Here is a 19,767-nt window from a genome sequence, read left to right on the forward strand (position 1 = left end):
ACCCATCACAAATTGCATCTCACCCAAGCCTCATTCAGCCCAAAGTTTGTATCAAATTTGATTCTATTATGATTCCAAAACCTGAGAATACAACAGTAAACAAAACCTGAAAAGACTATTGTCATACAGCTTACATTCTGTAGAAGGGCAAAGAGACAACAAACTTGTATACACACACACACACACACACACATATATATGTATACATATATATCTTATGGTTACATTTATTTACATTTATCTAGGTTAAATGCTATTGAGAAAAATAAAGCTAATAAAGAGGAATGGATAGTAACGAGATGGAATGCGCACACGTGTAGATGGATGGATGTGTATTATGTCTTCTTTAGATCTTCTAAAATTTTGTCATTAGCATACCCTCTTTTGTACTCTCTGTCTTTGTGAGTTTATGACATAAAATACATTCATTAATTACCACTTAGTGGAGTCTGAGGAAGATGTTGAGAGAAGGCATGTGTTCAACCCTCCATCTTTACCTGGAAGTTGAAGAGAGTTAAGGAAAGGTCTTCATGATAAGATGATATTCAAGTGAAGCCAGAAAGAAGTGAAAAAATAAGCCTTGTAAATATCCTAAAGAAGAGAATTCCAGCCAGAGGGAGTATAAAAGACCCTAAATGAGGAGCACGTTTGCTGTGTTCAAGGAAGAGTAAGTCTAATGTTGTTGAAATGGAATTGAGAAGTGGGATGTAAAGGCAGGCCTGTCACAAAAGAAGATTGGAGCAGTGGCAAGGGGCCAGATCATTTATTGGAGTCCACAATGGAACTTCAATTTTTATTCAGAGTGAAATGAGAAACACTTGGAAGATTTTAAACAGATATTATTAAGAATACATTTTAAATAAATCACTCTTCTGTGACATCCTATAAAGAGACAAAATCTGAAACAGGGACATCAAATAGGAGCATGTAGGCAAGAGATGATGATGAACTGGAATGGTGGCAATGGATGGACTGAGGCCAAGCATGGTGGCACACACCTGCATTTCAGTGAGGGCAGGAGGATTGTAAGTTCAAGGCCAGCCTCAGCAACTTAGTGAAATCTTTTCTCAAAATACAAAATAAAAAGAATTAGCTCAGTGGTAAAAAGACCCTAAATAAATAAATAAAATAAATAGATAAAATCCCCAGTGTAAAAAAAATAGATATGTTGAGAAGTAATAGGATACTGCATATGCTTTGGAATTAAAGCCAATAAGATTTTATTTTTGTATTGAACAATAGAAGGGTCCAGCATATTCCAAGATTTTGACATGAGCAAAATGAAGCTATTTTGTTGTTGGGATGATACACACTGCAGATGAAATAGATGTGGCTGGGGCAGGAAGAACCAGGAGCTCAGTTGGATGCTAGGTTTGAGATAGTTATAAAGCAGTGAGATGGTGGTGTCAAGTGGTTGTTGAATATGAGCCTGATGTTTGAAGGAGAAGTCAGGTGGAAGATACTAATGGGAACTAATCAGTGTTTATATAGTACTTACAAAATTTGATTGAATAACAAAGGAAGTAGTATAGCTAGAAAAAGTGGATAGGTCCAATGACTCATCTTGGAGTGGGGGGCTCCAATATTTACTGATTGGGAACCCCAGGAAGAACCAGCTGAAGAGACTAAGAAAAGAGTTGCAAGTAAAAGAAGGGAACCAAGAGAGGATGGTGCTTGAAGAACAGGTGAAGGACGCATCCGAGAAGATGGGTGTGGTCTACTTAATCTATTAAATTCTGTGAGAAGATGAATAAGATGAAGTCTGAGAAATGATCACTAGATTGACAGTATAGAAGTACTTGATGACATTGACACAGGTAATTGTAGTGGAATGAAAGGAGTTAAATGTCTAATTGCAGTGCCACAGATACTGGCTGATAATTCAGGAAGAGTCATCTGCTGGAGTAATGTTTGGAGTAGAACAAAAACAAAAAAAAAATGGGTGCAGGGGGACTCCAGAGCTCAGATGAAGATAGTCTCCTAGGTAAGAGACCAAGAAATTCACCCTTTGCAATTAGAGAGAAGGCAGGACGTTCAGTTTGCAGTAGATTGGCAGAGGCGATCAGAGATGTCGGAGCTCACATTTAGTTGAATTAGGAAATAAGGTCATTATTAGCTGAGAAAATGAAGATCTGAGCAGTGCCTGTAGGTGGGAGAGATCAGTCACCTTGGACATGAGGTTTTTTTTATCCACCTATGTTGCATCACTCAGGTACAGGTAAGGAGTCAATGGAAATTTAGATTTGACCAGACTTAGGGTTTTTCCAAGCTAGTTTAATGGAGAAGTGCAAGGGAACTGAAGGTGTGGAAATGTGGTGACTGTAGAGTGATGGCCATCTCAGCAAATGCCCATTCAATCATTTGGTTGCTGTAGTCAAAAACCTCATAATCGTCCTTGATTCCTCTCCTCCTTTATTCCCAAACATTCCATCAGCAGATCTTATTGCTATCTATCTCCAAGGTATAACTGAGATATATTACCTTTTCTCAATCTCTATGGGTGCCATTTTGGCTAGTCAGTTGCCTCCTCATGGTGCCAGTGAATAGACCATCTGTCTGACCACTCTGACTCCACTCTCACCACTTAGCAATCCACCCTTTACATAGCAGCCAGAGTGAGTTTCTAAAGTCTTAACTAAGGCCCTTACTCCTCCACCCATTTCTCTAGGCTCCCCTAGAACTGCTTTTTCTCATGGCTGCCCTATCACAGACACACTGGCTGCTTCTCTAGTTCTCAAACATGCAACACTTTTTGTCTCAGCCTGAAGAATTTCTTTCTCCATCTAACCTAGACAGGTCTCTCCTTAGCTATTTACCTGACCACTTTTACTCATTGCTCATGTCTCAGGTCAAGTTGTAACCGCCTCAGAGAATACTTCACTGAGCATGATATTTAAAGTGCCTCTGTACACATACTCTATGTCACATCACCTCAATTCTCTTAGCATTCTTAAATAATCCGATTTTACCTTTATTTATCCCTTCATCTGCATACAGCAACTAGAAAGAGAACAGAAACTTTGTTTCTTTCATTCTTATCTCTACACCTAGAGTACAGGTTCTCAAAGTTATTCATCTCAGGGAGTTCACACTCTTAAAAATCACTCAGCCAAGCAGCTCAGGAGGCTGAGGCAGGAGGATGGCAAGTTCAAAGACAGCTTCATCAACTTAGTGAGACCCCAAGCAACTTAGTGAGTTTCTGTCTCCAAATGAAAAAATAAAAAGGACTGGGGATGTAGCTGAGTAGTTAAGCACCCCTGGGTTCAATCCCTGGTTACAAAAAAAAAAAAAATTCACTCAGAACCCAAAGAGTTTTTTTGTTTATGTCTACTATTATTTGGTATTAGAAATTTAAATAAATTTCAAAAATATTTATGTATTCCTTCATTTAAAAATAATAATAATAAGCCAATTGCATATTAACAAATAATATTTTTATTGAGAATAATTCTGATTTCTAAAACAAAACAATAGAAGAGTGGTATTATTCTTCACTTTACAAGTCACTTTAATGTCTGATTTAATAAAAGATGTTTGGATTTTAATATGTTTTCCACATTCATTTGTTGTGAATTGTTGTGATATGGTTTATGGTCTTATGAAGAAAATCTGCTTTTATATGTATGTGGGAAATATTAATAGATTTTAATGTAATATTAATAGATTTCAGATAATTATGTATATCTTCTTTGATACTACACTAAATCTCAACAAGTGGCAGTTACATAAATGTTAGTTGCAATGTGGAATCTTAAATCATATCAATTAACCTTTCACTGTGCATAAATTAATTGGTCTATATTGAGATTTGAACCAGTCTTTTACTTATGCATGATTTTGTAAATTCATGTATTCATCACTAGGAAAATATTGATTCATTAGTTTATAACATGTTTGCAAATATTGACACTTTTTTAAATATGATATTAAAAGTCCTGTTTTGATCTCATTAGAAAAGTCTTAAAGTATTAGAAAGCTGTCAAACTCATAGTAATGCATAAAAAATTTTCTGAAATCCTAATTTTCATTTAAAATTTTTGATTTTTTTATTGGCACCAAATATTGTCACTTGTTTCTTTTGAAATTACAGAGTTTACTTTTTCATTTTTTGAAAAGTTATTTGCAAAATACCCAAGTCTAAATAATCTCAATTTGTCAGCCAGTTTTTCTCTCAGGTAAAAATGATGTTCCATTAAAATGAATGGCTAATTGAGCCTTCAAATGTTAAAAGTGTTTTTCACTAAGGTGAGTATTATGCTTCATCATGCATAGTTTCTATTTTATCGTGAAATATTAAAAATATGTAGAATCAAGATCTGAGATTTAGGGCTGGGGAGATAGTTCAGTTGGTAGAGTGATTGCCTTGCAAGCACAAGGCCCTGGGTTCCATCCCCAGCACTGCAAAAAAAAAAAGAAAAATCATCTGAGATTTAATTGATAATATTTAATGCTTCAGCAAAGATATTCCTCAATAAATAAAGCTGATATTGTTATTTACTGTGAATGCATGTCATTTAAGGATATAATCATCATTGGTACTGCTTGGTGACACTTCCTTGATTAATACTAAAATATAAGCAGTTTGATCACCATTGCTTTTACACAATCAGTGCAAATGTGAACACAGTGGAAAAAGAAAAAGATCTTAGAATTGTTATGAATATTGTTCTTATCTCACAGATGCCTTGAAAGGGTCTCAGGATCCTAGGCATCCCTAGATCATACTAGAATACATGGTAGCCTGGCACATGGTTAAGAAATCATAAAAATACTGTAATATGAATGAGGGACTGGATTATTCTACTACTTAGGCCTATTATTACTGATAAGGCAAGTTCTTATTTTCAAAGCAACTAACTCTTAGATTTTATCATTTGGTGAGATGCATTTTATAAGAGAAAATAAGAAATTATTTAATCACAAGGGTATATCCATCTTACGTGAAGCTGTGTAGACACTGCATAGGATAAATTAAACAGACTTTTTTCTATTGAGAACTTATAAGCACTACAGACTTAAAGGGTCTAAATAGGCCTAATATTGAGCATGTGCTTTAAATTACTGAATAATGTCAACTTGTAGAGGGGTAGTCGTGTATTAGATAAGACATCATCAATGCCTCTTTGGAGAAAACTTAAAACCTTCCTAAATGACATTAAAGAAGATTTGAATGAATGGAAAGCTGCATTTAGATAGAGTGACTTAATGTTAAACAATCAACTATCCCTAAATTACTCTATAAATTCACTGCAAACCCAATCTAAATGTCAATTGTAATAGATAAAGAGATGAATGGAATAGACAGAGAAAACAGCTCTTCTATAGAGGAAACTCCTCAAATGAACAAGACTGAAAACCTAGAAAGATAGGGAAAATGCTAAAGTTTGTGAATTAATAACAATTATATTATCCCAGTAAATATAGAAGAAAATCATTAGTGAGATACTACTTTATGCCAATCAGATGAAGAAAATTTTCCCAGGTTGATCACACTAAATGCTGATGGAGAAACAAGAATGCCTTCCTACTTGACTGCTGCCATTTTGGAGAACAACCTGGCAAAGTAATTGCCCATATCCTGTATGATTATCTGATCCCCTCCTAAAGGGAAAGAGAGAGAAAGAAGCCTTACAAAAAGTAGCATGTAGTGTGGAGATTCCTTAGAAAACTTGGAATGGAACCACCATTTGACCCAGCTATCCCACTCCTTGGCCTATACCCAAAGGACTTAAAATCAGCATACTACAGAGATACAGCCACATCAATGTTCATAGCTGCTCAATTCACAATAGCCAGATTGTGGAACCAACCTAGATGTCCTTCAATTGATGAATGGATAAAGAAACTGTGGTATATATATACAATGGAATATTACTCTGCCATAAAGAATGATAAAATTATGGCATTTGCAGGCAAATGGATGAAATTGGAGAATATCATGCTAAGTGAGATAAGCCAATCTCAAAAAACCAAAGGTCGAATGATATGGCTAATAAGTGGATGAGGACACATAATGGGGGGAGGGAGGGGTTAGTGTTAGAGTTAGAGTTAGGGTTAGGGAGGGGTGCAAGAATGGAGGAAGGAAGGACTGTATAGAGGGAAAAGAGGGGTGGGAGGGGTGGGGGAAGGGAAAAAAATAACAGAATGAATCAAACAACAATACCCTATGTAAATTTATGATTACACAAATGGTATGCCTTTACGCCATGTACAGAGAAACAACATGTATCCCATTTGTTTACAATCAAAAAAAAAGTAGCATGTAAAATAATACATTTTGTCACAACATAGTTTATGACATGAAGAATTTGAAACTACCTTGTTGTCTGCCACTACAGGAACACGTAAGGAGGCTGTGGAACATACCATGAATACTACACAACAATTAGAAGCAACACAGGTCTTGAAAACATAATGCTGGTGTGAGATCAAGATGGCAGATTAGAGACAAGCAGCACTTTCCAGCTCCTCTGAAGCTCAGAATCAAAACAGCTGGAGAATAGCTTCTCAGTGAGGTAGGTAACTAAGGGAAAGCATTAAGTTTAATATAGGACAGTCAGACACTGGGAGACATCCAGAGATTCTGGTTATTGGAACAAAGGACCAAAAAAGTGTATAAGCACCAAGCCTATGCCATTGGTGCAAAAGTCTCATGGGGGAGAGATAACACAAAGGGGAGAGAGACACAGTAAAAAAAACTGGCAAGAAACAGCTATGGCACAAAGCAGCAGTCTGAACTTACTTGATCCTGGAGATACATAGCAGGCCAGTGCTTGAGAAGTGCTCTGTATTTCTCAATTTATAAGCATGGTGCTATATCTGGGAGCCAGCTTGTGAAGGCCACCCTTGACCTAGCCGCTTTGTGAAACATAAATCCCTACATTTTTCTCTTCTCTGGAAATAACAGCAAATACTACCACACTATCCTGGCCAGCATTTACCTTGTGGCCCAATGTGGCCACAGCACAACATCACTGAAGAAGGCCCATAGAAGTATATATATAGTGAGGTGACCCTCAGAGCCTGGTCTCTTCCATTGCCCAGGCAAGTGGCACTTCTCCTGTACCAAGGACTCCCCAGGTGCACACAGAACTACTATATGCACCAGGAAGGGATCTGGCCGCTGGGTCAGGGACACCCCAGTGCCACCTGCTAAGTGCTCTCACAGGCCCATTGTTTCTGAGGCATGCTGCATAGATATCAGAGCCACCAGGATGTGCCAGAGAAGGACCAGAAAAGGACCATGTGAAAGAGCACTGGAGCCTGAGCACCTCAAGTTTTGTGAAAAGCAGGATGCTGATCTAGATGTGAGAAAAACTGAATATACAGTAACTCCTTCTTCCATGTGGATCATGTTGGCTCAGCCACTTACTGCTTGCTTAGAGGCATACAGAGGATGTGCCAACACAGCTGGGTATCTGCCAGGCCTCAGTACCTGACAGATTCCAAAACTGGAAGTCCCAGGAAAAAGGTATCTTGGCAAGGAGGAAGTTTAGTCTTTTTTCATTTGTTTTGCTTTCACACATATTGTGTTCTATGTTGTTGTTGTTTTTTTCTTATTATTTGTTTTTTCATACTTTGATCTAATTTTATGGATTTTTAAAATTCTTTAATTGAACTTTTCTCTCCTGTCTCAATTGTATTCCCTTCCATTCTCTTCTTTCTTTCTCTTGTTATTTCTTCTTCCTTCTTCCCTCTATCCACTTTTTATATTTTAATAATGGTTTTACTTTCATAAATGCCTATTTTTTTGGACTATTCTATATTATTACATCCCTTTCTTCTCTTTAGTTAGTGGAGTCATAAAGATGATTTTAATTAAATTTTTGTTGTATGTTGGTATCTGGTTTGTTTTTAAGTTTGTGTTACTGGTGGTCATTCTTCTCAAAGCAGTGCAGGGAATTGATCTTAGGGCTTTGAACACATTGGGTGAGTATTTTGATGCTGAGACACAACCCCTGGCCAGAACACATAAGAAAAAGCTACTCACCCAAAAGAACTTCACACAGTAGGACAAGAGATACCCACTCCAGTGTGAACATTTCAACACAGAAACACAAGAAACAGTTAAAAGAAAAGTTCCAAGATGCCTCCAAAGGTTTGTAATTCCCCGAAAAACCAAATTCATAAATATCAAAGTGAATGAAATGCCAGACAAATAATTCAAAAAATTGATTAGTAAAATGATCAATAAATTCAAACCAGATATTAAATAGCTATTATAATTAAGGAGTACAATGCAGAATCTGAAAAGCATTCAGTAAAGAAATAGAGCCTGAAAATCTATTTCCAAACAGAAATCTTGGAAATGAAAAGCTCAGTAACTGGGCATGGTGGAGCATTCCTGTAACTCCAGTGGCTCAGGATCCTGGGGCACGAGGATTGCAAGTTTAAAACCAGCCTCACCAACTTAGTAAGGACCTAAGCAATTTAGAAAAACCCTCTCCCAAAATAAGAAATAAAAAAGGGCTGGGGCTATGGCTCAGTTGTTAAGTGCCACTGATACTTAAAAAACTTAAAAAAAAAAAAAAAAGAAAGAAAGAAAGAAAAGAAAAAGGAAAAAAAGAAAGCTCTGTAAATCAAATTTTTAAAAAATCAATTGAAAGTCTTTCCAATCCACTAGATTAAGCATAAAAAAAGAATTTCAGGGGTTGAAGTCAAGATGGATGAACTGGAATATTCAGAGAGTAATAGAGAAAAGAAAATAAGAATAGAACATGAAAGATTTGTGAGACATTGAAAGATCAAACTTAAGATTCGTAGATCTTGAGAAAAGAGTAGAGATAGAGGCCAATGGCACAGAAAACTTATTCAGAGAAATAAGAGCAGATAATTTACCTAAATTTGCCAATGAGATGGACATTTAGGTACTGGAGGCATTTCCACTCCCAAATAGACATCACTAAAAAGAAACTCTCCACAACACATTTAGTTAAAAAGCAAAAAAAAAAAAAAAAAAAAAAAAAGGAAAGAATATTAAAAACTGTAACCAACTCATTTATAAAGGTAAACCCATCAGAATATCAGAATTCTCAGAATAAACCCTAAAATCCAGGAGGGCATGGAATGATATATTTCAAGCCCTGAAAGAAAACAACTGTCAACCTAGATTATTATATATAGCAAAACTATCCTTCAGAATCAAAGAGGAAATAAAGCTGGGTTCAGTGGTACATGCCTATAATCCCAGCGACTTGGGAGGCTGAGGCAGGAGAATTAAATGTTCAGTCAGCCTCAACAACTTAGAGAGGCCGTAAGTAACTTAGACCCAATCTCAAAATAAAAAATAAAAAGAGTTAAGGATGTATCTCATTGGTTACGCACCCCTGGGTTCAATCGCCAGTACCAAAAAAAACAAAACAAAAACAAAGGAGAAATAAAGACTTTCCAAATTAGCAAAAACTAAAAGAATTTATAACCACAATGCCAGCTTTGCAGTAGATGTCTAAAGGAATCCTATGCACAGAAAAGGAAGATAAACACAACCAGGAGGGCACAAGAAAGGATAAATTTCATTACAATAGTAGATAAACAAAGGAGAATTAGTAATGAATCAAACATTAGAAAAACTACTAAATGATTAAAAATCAACAACAAAACAACAGAGTAAACTGTACTGTAGATCAAACCAAATGTTTCATCTGAAAAAAGCAGAATGTGCACTCTTTTCAACAGTTCACAGAACGTTCTCCAAAAGTTGATAAAAAACTTAAGCCATTAGCCAAGTCTTAACAAATACAAAAGTAAATGAAATAATTTCTTAAGTCTTATCAGATCATAATGAAATGAAGTTAGAAATCAACAGCAACAGAAACTATACAAACACATAGATATTGAACAATATGCTTTTGAAAAACCAGTGGATAATTGATTAAATCAAGGGTGAAATTTAAAATTCAAATTTAAAATAAAATTTGGGTGCTATGGATATAGCTCAGTTGGTAGAGTGCTTGCCTAGTGTGCACAAGGCCCTGGGTTCAATCCCTGGCACCACTGGAAAATAAAATAAAATTTGATTTTCTAGAATCAAATTAAAATGGAAGTACAACAAAGCAGAATCAGTGGGATATAGTGAAGTATCTTAGATACAGTTGTAAGAGGAAAGTTTATAATGGTGCTTTAAAAAAATCAGAGATCTCAAATAAAAAATCTTAATGATGTATCTCAAGGTTTTAGAAAAGCAAGAACAAACCAAACCCAAAACCAGTTAAAGGAAAGAAATAATAGATATCAGAGCTAAAATAATGAAAAGAAACTAAAAGAACATTGCAAAGGATCAATGAAATAGTTCTTTGAAAAAATAAAGAAGATTGATAAACACCTCACCAAACTAACCAAAAGAAAAAGAGAAAAGATCCAAAATTATAAAATTAAAGATGAAAGAAGGGATATTATAATGGATCCCATTGAAAACAGAGGAACATTGGGGAGAATTTTCTGAAACCTTATATTTCAGAAAATTGGAAAACCTAGAAGAAATGGATAATTTCCAGACAAATAAAACCTACCAAAATTGAATCTAGATAGAAGAAAACCTAAACAGATCAATGGCAAACAATGAGATTGAAGCAGTAATAAAAAGTCTCCCAACAAAGAAAAGCCCAGGATTGGACAGATTCATGACTGAATTTTAAAAGACCTTTAAAGAACACCAATGATCCTCAAACTATTCCATGAAATAGAAAGGTAAGGAATGTTGTCAAACTCCTCCTACAAAGCCAGTATTTACCTGATACTAAAACTGGAGAGGAACACAACAACCACAACAAAAAGGAAATTATAAACCAGTATCCTTCATGACAGATTTATAAAATTCTCAGTAAAATATTTGAAAACTGAATTCAACATTAAAAGGGTCATACATTATGATCAAGTTGGTTTCACCCCAGGAATGCAAGAATGTTCAAGATATGCTAATTGATAAGCATAATACAGCACATAAATAGAATGGAGGAAAAAAAACAAACGATAATCTCAATAGATGCAGAAAAAAACCTTTGACAAAACTCAAGATCCCTTCATGCTAAAAGCCCCAAAGAAATCAGGTGTAAAAGGACCTTACCTCAATATAATAATGACTATATACAACAAACCCAAACCCAACCCATATGATACTAAATGGGGGAAACTGATAGCATTTCCTTTAAAACCATGAACAAAACAAGGACATCCACTCTCACCACTCCTACTCAATATGGTCCTTGAAATTTTAGTCAGAGGCAAGAGAAAGAAATAAAAGGAGCACAAATAGGAAAGAAAGAAGCCTAATTATCACTACTTGCAGATGATAAGATGATATACTTAGAAGACCCTAAAGACTTCGTTGGAAGACTTTTAAAATCTGACAACAAAGTCAGCAAAGTAGCAATATACAAAATCAACATACAAAAATAGATAGCTTTTTTATGCACTGATGATGAACCTGCTGAAAAAAGAAACCAGGAAAACAATCTATTCACAGTAGCTATTAAAAAATACCTAGGAATAAACTAATGAAGGAGGTGAAAGACCTTTACAGTGAAAGTTACAGAACACTGGAAAAACAAATTAAAGAAAACACTAGAAGATGGAAAGACCTCACATGTTCAAGGATTGGGAGAATTAAATATTGTCAAAATAGCCATATTACCAAAAATGATCTATAGATTCAATGCATTCCCTGTTAATATACCATTGACATTCTTCACAGAACTAGAAAAAAATCATCCTAAAATTCACATGGAAGAACAAAATACCCAGAATAGCTAAACCAATCCTGAGTTCAAAAAGCAATACTGGCTGTATCACATTACCCGATTCCAAAATATATTACAGAGTCATAGTAATCAAAACAGAATGGTATTGGCATACAAACAGACACATACACCAATGGATTAAAATAGAGGACACAGAAATAAACCCATGCAGCTACAGCCATATGATTCTTAACAAAGGTGTCAAAAACATGTTTGGAAAAAATGGACTTTAACAAATGGTGCCAGAAAACCTGCATAATCACATATGGAAGATTGAAACTAGATCCCTATCTTTCACACTGATCAAAGACCCAGCATAAGGTCTGAAACTTTGAAAATGCTAGAAGAAAACATAGGGGAAACATTTCAAGATATAAGCATAGGCAATGTCTTCATGAATAGAACTCATATAAGGAGTTCTATGAGGAAATAATAGCAGGACTCAACAAATGGGATGGCACAAAGTTAAAAGCATCTGCATGGCTAAAGAAACCATTAACAGAGTGAAGAGAGCCTACAGAATGGAAGGAAACTTTTGCCAATTACTCTTATCACAGAGAATTAATAGAATATACAAAGAAGAAAAAAATTAACACCAAAATAATAATCTAATCATCAAATGGGCAAATATACTGAACAGATGGTTCTTAGAAGAAATAAAAATGACCAACAATTATTTGAAAAACTGTTCAATATCTTCACCCGTCAAGGAAATGCAGGTCAAAACTACAGTGAGATTCCATCAAAATAGTAATCAGCAAGTATACAAGTAATAATAAATGCTGGTGAGGATGCAGGGAAAAAGGAACCCTTAGACACTGTTGGTGGGAATGTCAATCAGTACAGCTACTATGGAGATCAGTCTGGAGTTTCTTCAAAAACTATAAATAAAACTGCCATATGATCCAGCTGCACCATTTCTTAGTATATACCCAAAGGAATTAAAGTCAGGGTATTATAGAGATAACTGCATACCCATGTTTATCATAGCATAATTCATAGCCAAGTTATGGAATCAGTCTAAGTGCCTGTCAACAGATGAATGGATAAAGAAAATGTGATATACATACATAATGGAGAATTAGTCAGTCTAAAGAAGAATGAAGTCATGTCAGTTGTAAGAAAAAGAATGGAATTGGAGATTATCACGTTAAGTGAAACAAGCCAGATTCAGAAAGATAAGTATTGCATATCTTCTCATATGTGAAATCCATCAAAAAACAAAAATACCCACAGAAACACAAAAGTAGGAGGGATACTATTGAAAAGAAAGGGAATCAAGGAAGAGGGAAATTGAGGATAAAGAGGTAATGAAGGTGGTGGAACTTATGAAAATATGTTATATACTTGTAGGAATATGCCACAATGAGTTCACTGTTCTGTATAATAAATCTGTACTAATTTTTAAAAATGTTCTATAAAGAACTCAAAAAACTCTACACCAAGAATGCAAATAACCCAATCGACAAATGGGCTAAGGAAATGAATAGACACTTCACAGAAGAAGATGTACAAGCAATCAACAAACATATGGAAAAATGTTCAACATCTTTAGTAATAAGAGAAATGCAAATCAAAACCACCCTAAGATTCCATCTCACCCCAATTAGAGTGGTGATTATCAAGAATACAAGCAACAATAGGTGTTGGCGAGGATGTGGGGAGAAAGGTACACTCACACATTGCTGGTGGGGCTGCAAATTAGTGCAGCCACTCTGAAAAGCAGTGTGGAGATTCCTTAGAAAACTTGGACTGGAACCACCATCTGACCCAGCTATCCCACTCCTTGGCCTATACCCAAAGGACTTAAAATTAGCATACTACAGAGATACAGCCACATCAATGTTCATAGCTGCTCAATTCACAATAGCCAGACTGTGGAACCAACCTAGATGTCCTTCAATTGATGAATGGATAAAGAAACTGTGGCATATATATACAATGGAATATTACTCAGCCATAAAGAATGATAAAATTATGGCATTTGCAGGCAAATGGATGAAATTGGAGAATATCATGCTAAGTGAGATAAGCCAATCTCAAAAAACCAAAGGACGAATGATCTCGCTGATAAATGGATGATGACACATAATAGGGGGGAGAGAGGGGTTAGTGTTAGGGTTAGAGTTAGGGTTAGGGAGGGGTGCAAGAATGGAGGAAGGAAGGACTGTATAGAGGGAAAAGAGGGTGAGAGGTGTGGGGGGAAGGGAAAAAATAACAGAATGAATCAAACAACATTACCCTATGTAAATTTATGATTACGCAAATGGTATGCCTTGACTCCATGTACAAACAGAGAAACAACATGTATCCCATTTGTTTACAATAAAAAAAAAGTTTGTAAAAATGGAAAAAAGTTGTTTTTATGCAATTTGAAAATACACACATATGAAATGACACTACACATTACCAAAGATACATATAAACTTAAGAATATTTACAAACAGAACAGTTATTCATTTGGACATCAATTTATTTATTTGTTTATTTTTTTAACTAGAAATTGAACTCTGGGATTCCTTACCACTGAGCTATGTCTCCAGCTTTTTTTTTTTTTTTTTTTTTTTTTAATTTTGAAAGAGGTTTTTGCTAAGTTTCTGAGGCTAGTCTTAAACTTGCAATCCTCCCACTTCAGCTTCCTGTCTCCAGGATTGCAGGCATGTGCTACCATGCCTGGCTAGAAAGAAATCAAAATTTCTTTCGTGCCTTGCTCATTCAAAGATACTATGCTACAAACCAACGAGTCTACATCTATCCCACCTTACAGAAGGAAGGAAGGAACATTACATACATTGTAGAATGATAACATATAGAATAGCATTCATGTAGTTTGCATATTTAAACAAGTATGATTAGGAAATTTTGCTACGTACCTCTTTTATGATTGAGCAGGAGAATTAGTCAGAGAACTGTAGAGTTCTTGAGATAGGAAAGAAGATCTCAATCATTTAGATTACGAGTTCCCTGATTGAAACATCCCTGACAATACCAAATTGATTTGTGTCAATTTTTCTTTAAAAGTCATTAGCAAAGTTTCCAGTCTAATTCCTAAGTCTTTGATCCACTTTAATTTGACTTTTGCACAGAGTGAGAGATAGAGATCTAGTTTCATTCTTCTACATATGGATATTCAGTTTTCCCAGCACCATTTGTTAAAAAAGGCTATATTCTCTCCAGCATATATTTTTGTCACCTTTGTCAAGTATGAGATGACTGTAAGTTTGTGGATTTGACTCTTATTCCATTGGTCTTCATGTTTATTTTGGTGCCAGTACCATGTTGGTTTTGTTACTACAGCTCTGTAGTGCAATTTCAGATCAGGTATTGTAAAGCCTCCTACTTTATTTTTCTTGCTTAGTATTGCTTCGGCTATTCTGGGTCGCTTATTCTTCCAAATGAATTTTAGGACTATTTTTTTCTATTTCTATGAAGAATGTCATTAGAATTTTGATGGGGACCCATTCAATCTGTAGATTGCTTTGGTAATATGGCCATTTTGAAAATATTAATTCTGCCTATACAAGAAGATGGGAGAGCTTTCCATCTTCTAAGGTCTTTTTCAATTTCTTTCTTCTGTTTTCTATAATTTTTATTGTAGAGATTTTTTACTTCCTTGGTTAGATTAATTCCCAAGTGATTTTTTTTAGGTTATTGTGAATGGGATAGTTTTTCTGATCTCTTTCTCAGCAGAATCACAATTGAAGTACAGGAAAGCTCTTATTTTATGAATGTTGATTTTGTATCCTACTAGTTTGCTGAATGCATTTATCAGTTCTACAAGTCTCCTGGAGGAGTTTTTTGGGTCTACTAATTATAAGATCATTTCATCAGAAAGATATTTTGACTTTTTCTTTCCTATTTCCTTTTAATTTCCTTCTGTTGACTGATTGCTCCGGCTAGAGTTTCAAAAACTATGTTGAATACAAGTGGTGAGAGTGTACATCCTTGTCTTGTTCCTGATTTTAGAGGAAATGCTTTCAGTTTTTCTCCATTCAATATGATGTTGCCTCTGGGTTTGTCATACATAATCCTTATAATGTTGAGTTAAGTTTCTTCTGTCCCTAGTTTCTCCAGTGCTTTTAACATGAATAGGTGCTAGATTTTATCCAAGACCTTTTCTGCATCTGTTGGGATGATCATATTATCTTTGTTCTTAATTCTATTCATGTGGAGGATTAACCATAAACTTTGCAACTGCTAGAAGAAAACAGGGTCAATACTCCAACATATTGGGGTAGGCAATGACTTCCTCAACAAGACCCTTAAAGCTCAAGAAATAAAACCAATAATCAACAAGTGGGAGGACATCAAAATTAAAAGCTTCTGCACAGCAAAGGAAACAATTCAGAACATGAAGAGAGATCCTAGAAAATGGGAGGAAACCTTTGCTAGCTACTCCTCGGACAGGTTATTAATATCCAGAATTAAACAAAGAACTCAAAAAGCTTAAAACCAAAAAATCCAGTAAACCAATCAATAAGTGATCAAAGGAATTAAACAGATATTTCTCAAAAGAAGAAACACAAATGACTGACAAATATATGAAAAAATGTTCAACTTCCCTAGCAATTAGGGAAATTCGAATCCAAACTACACTAAAACTTCATGTCACTCCAGTCAGAATGGCACTTATCAGGAATATAATAAATGCTATTGAGGATGTGGCGGGGGGAGGTGAGGTCCCCCCATCATACATTGATGGGACTGCAAATTTGTACAACCACTCTGGAAAACAGAATGGTGATTCCTCAAAAAAACTAGGTAGGGAGATATCTCACTCCTCAATATTTATCCAAAAGAACTAAAATCAGCATACTATCATGACACAGTCACATCAATATTTTTAGTACTGCAACTCAAAATAGCCAAGTCATGGAACCAGCCCAGGTACCCATCAGTAGATGAATGGATTAAGAAAATGTGGTATGTATACACAATGGAGTTTTACTCAGCCATAAAGAAAAATGAAATTATGGCATTTGCTGGTAAATGAATGGATCTAGAGAACATCATGCTAAGTGAAATAAGACAGACTCAGAAAATCAAAGGTTGAATGTTTTCTCTCATATGCATAAACTAGAGCAAAATAAGTAGGGAAAGGAGGGAGGGGGTCAGATAGCACAAGGATATAGTGAAGACTAGTGGAGTAGAAGGAGGAGGAGGGATGGGAAAGGGGAGGAAATGCAGAGTGAATTTGGCAAAAATTATGCTATGTGCACAGCAGTGAATTTCAACTTAATGTATATCAATAAAGTATCAATTAAAAATAAATAAATGGATGAAAATAAGACCAGTACGATACAAGGAGATGAGGGAACATGGAAGGGAGGGAAAGTGGGACATTAGAGAATGAAATGAAATAAATTAAATTCCATGCATATATGATTATGTAAAAAATGAACTCTACTATTATGTATAACTATAATGCACTAATGAAAGCATTAAAAAAGTCTTCAGCAAAGGAGACTCCACCTCTTCTTTTAATAGACTCTTTTAATATTTCACTAACAACCCTATCAGTAAAATCTTTCTTATGTCCTTACTGTATTTCCAGTTATTTTCAAGTCTTTCCTCAGAGGAAATGAACAAAAGTTGGTCTACCTCTTTCTTATGGTAATGCTTCAAGAATTAAGAGACAATTATTGTTTCTACACTAATTAATTCCAACAGCTTCCTTCCTTTCTCATGGGCCTGATTTATTCATCAAGGTGAGGAGACATTAACTAGGTGAAATAGTACCTCCATGATGGCCCAATGTTTGCCTAACTGACAGAGATATTTCCAACTATTTCTGCCATGAGTCCTCAAGAATAACAACTAGTGACTGGGCAAGCTTATTGTTACAGTTTGGATATGAAGTGTCTCCCAAAGACTGATGTGTGGAAGGCTGAGTCCCCAACATAGCAATGCTCATTGCAATGGACTACTGGACATGGTGGGAACTGCAGGGTGTGGGACCCAGTTAGAGGAAGTAGGTCACTGGAGGCATGCCCTGGAGGGGTATTTCTTGTGCCACCTCCCACCCAGGTTTCTGGCTGACATGAGCTAAGCATCTTTTCCTGTCCTTTGCTACATTCCTCTGCTCTGATGGTCTGAGCAGACCCAAACAATGGAGCCCACCTACAATGTACCAAAATCTCTGAAAGCATGAGCCAAAATAAAACTCTTTCTTTTAAACTGTTCTTGTCAGATATTTTGGTCACAATGACAAAAAGCTGACTAACACACTCACCAACATTTTTCTTTGTGAATTTTAATAGCAGTCTTTTATATGTATAAATGTTACTATTTCAAAGCACTGTCTTATTTAATCTTCCAAAAACTCAATAGTGACAGGAAGGCATCATTCTCTTTGCATAAGTGAGTAATGTGAAGTTCAAAGAGGTTAAGGAAATTTGGCTGTGGTCACTGAGCTTACAAGTGCAATAGGTAGGGTTTCCCCATCTAAGCATGTAGGCGGCATGCAAAGAGCCTGAATGGGAGGCTATATAGAATAAGAGCAAGAGCATAATTTGTGGCCAAAGAACTTAGATTCAAACTCTAGCTCTGCCACTGGCAGCCATGTGGCCATATCAGGATAATAATAGGTTTGATGTGAGCATTGTGGTGAAGGTGTAATGAACTCCATAAACTTTGGTTTTTATGTTTTTCTTGTTCTCATAAGTTGCAAACATCTGACTTTAAAAATTTATTCTAATATAACTTTCCTTTTCTTTCCTGTTCCCACATGACAATTTTATTCTTCTTGACATTATGTTCCTTCTTATTGTTATTAGTTGTTTGGTTTTTCTTTCTTTTTCTCCTAGAGCAACACTTCTTCTTCTTCTTTTTTTTTTTTTTAGTATTTGTAGTTGTAGATGGGCACAATACCTTTATTTTGTTTATTTAGCTTTATCTGGTGCTGGGGATTGAACCCAGTGCCTCACACGTGCTAGGAAAGTGCTCTACCACTGAGCCACAGTCTCAGCCCCAACATTTCTTATATACTCTACTTTTTAGATACCATTAAAAAATTAAGAAATGGAACCACCATATGACCCAGCTTTCCCACTCCTCAGTATTTATCCAAAAGAACTAAAATTTAGCATACTATAATGATACATGCATATCAATGTTTATAGCAGTGCAATTTGCAATAGCCAAGTTATGGAACTAGCCTGGGTGTCCACCAACAGAAGAATGGATTTTTTAAAATTTGGTGTATATATATATACATACATACACACACACACACACACACACACAATGGAGTATTACTCAGTCATCATAAAGGGAATGAAATCATGGCATTGCTGGCAAATGGATGGAACTAGAGAACATCATGCAAAGTGAAATAAGCCAAACTCAAAAAGTCAAGGGTCTAATGTTTTCTGTCAGATGCAGAAACTAAAGAGAGAGGTGGGGAGAAGGAATAAAAAAGGGATCTCATAAAAATAGAAGGGAAACCAACAGAATAGAGGAAGGGAGTTGAGAGAGATGGAGGAAAGAAGGGCATGGGGAAGTACTGGGGAATGAAATCTATCAAATTATGCTATGTCCATGTACAAATGTACCACAATGAATCCTGCTCGTGTATATCATTATAATACACTAATTAATAGTAATTTTAATAGATGGAAGATCAGAAGAGTTAGCAGACTAGGGAAGGGAGGAGAGGAGAGGAAGGGAAGTTATTGTGGAATGAGATTGATCAAATTATGTGTGTGTACAAATATGATATAATGAATCCCATTATTGCGTATAATTATAATGTACCAATGAAAATATAAAAATGATACAAATAAGTAATTAAAAACAGAAGTATTCACTCTGACACCTTCATCCTTCTTTCCTTCTTTCCACCATATGATCAATCTAGTTTCTTTTTTTTAAATTTTATTGTAAACAAATGGGATACATGTTGCTTCTCTGTTTGTACATGGCGTAAAGGCATACCATTTGTGTAATCATAAATTTACATAGATTAATGTTGTTTGATTCATTCTGTTATTTTTTCCCTTCCCCCACCCCTCCCACCCCTCTTTTCCCTCTA

This window comes from Sciurus vulgaris (assembly GCF_902686455.1).
Source record: "Sciurus vulgaris genome assembly, chromosome: 7".
NCBI classification, from domain to species: domain Eukaryota; kingdom Metazoa; phylum Chordata; class Mammalia; order Rodentia; family Sciuridae; genus Sciurus; species Sciurus vulgaris.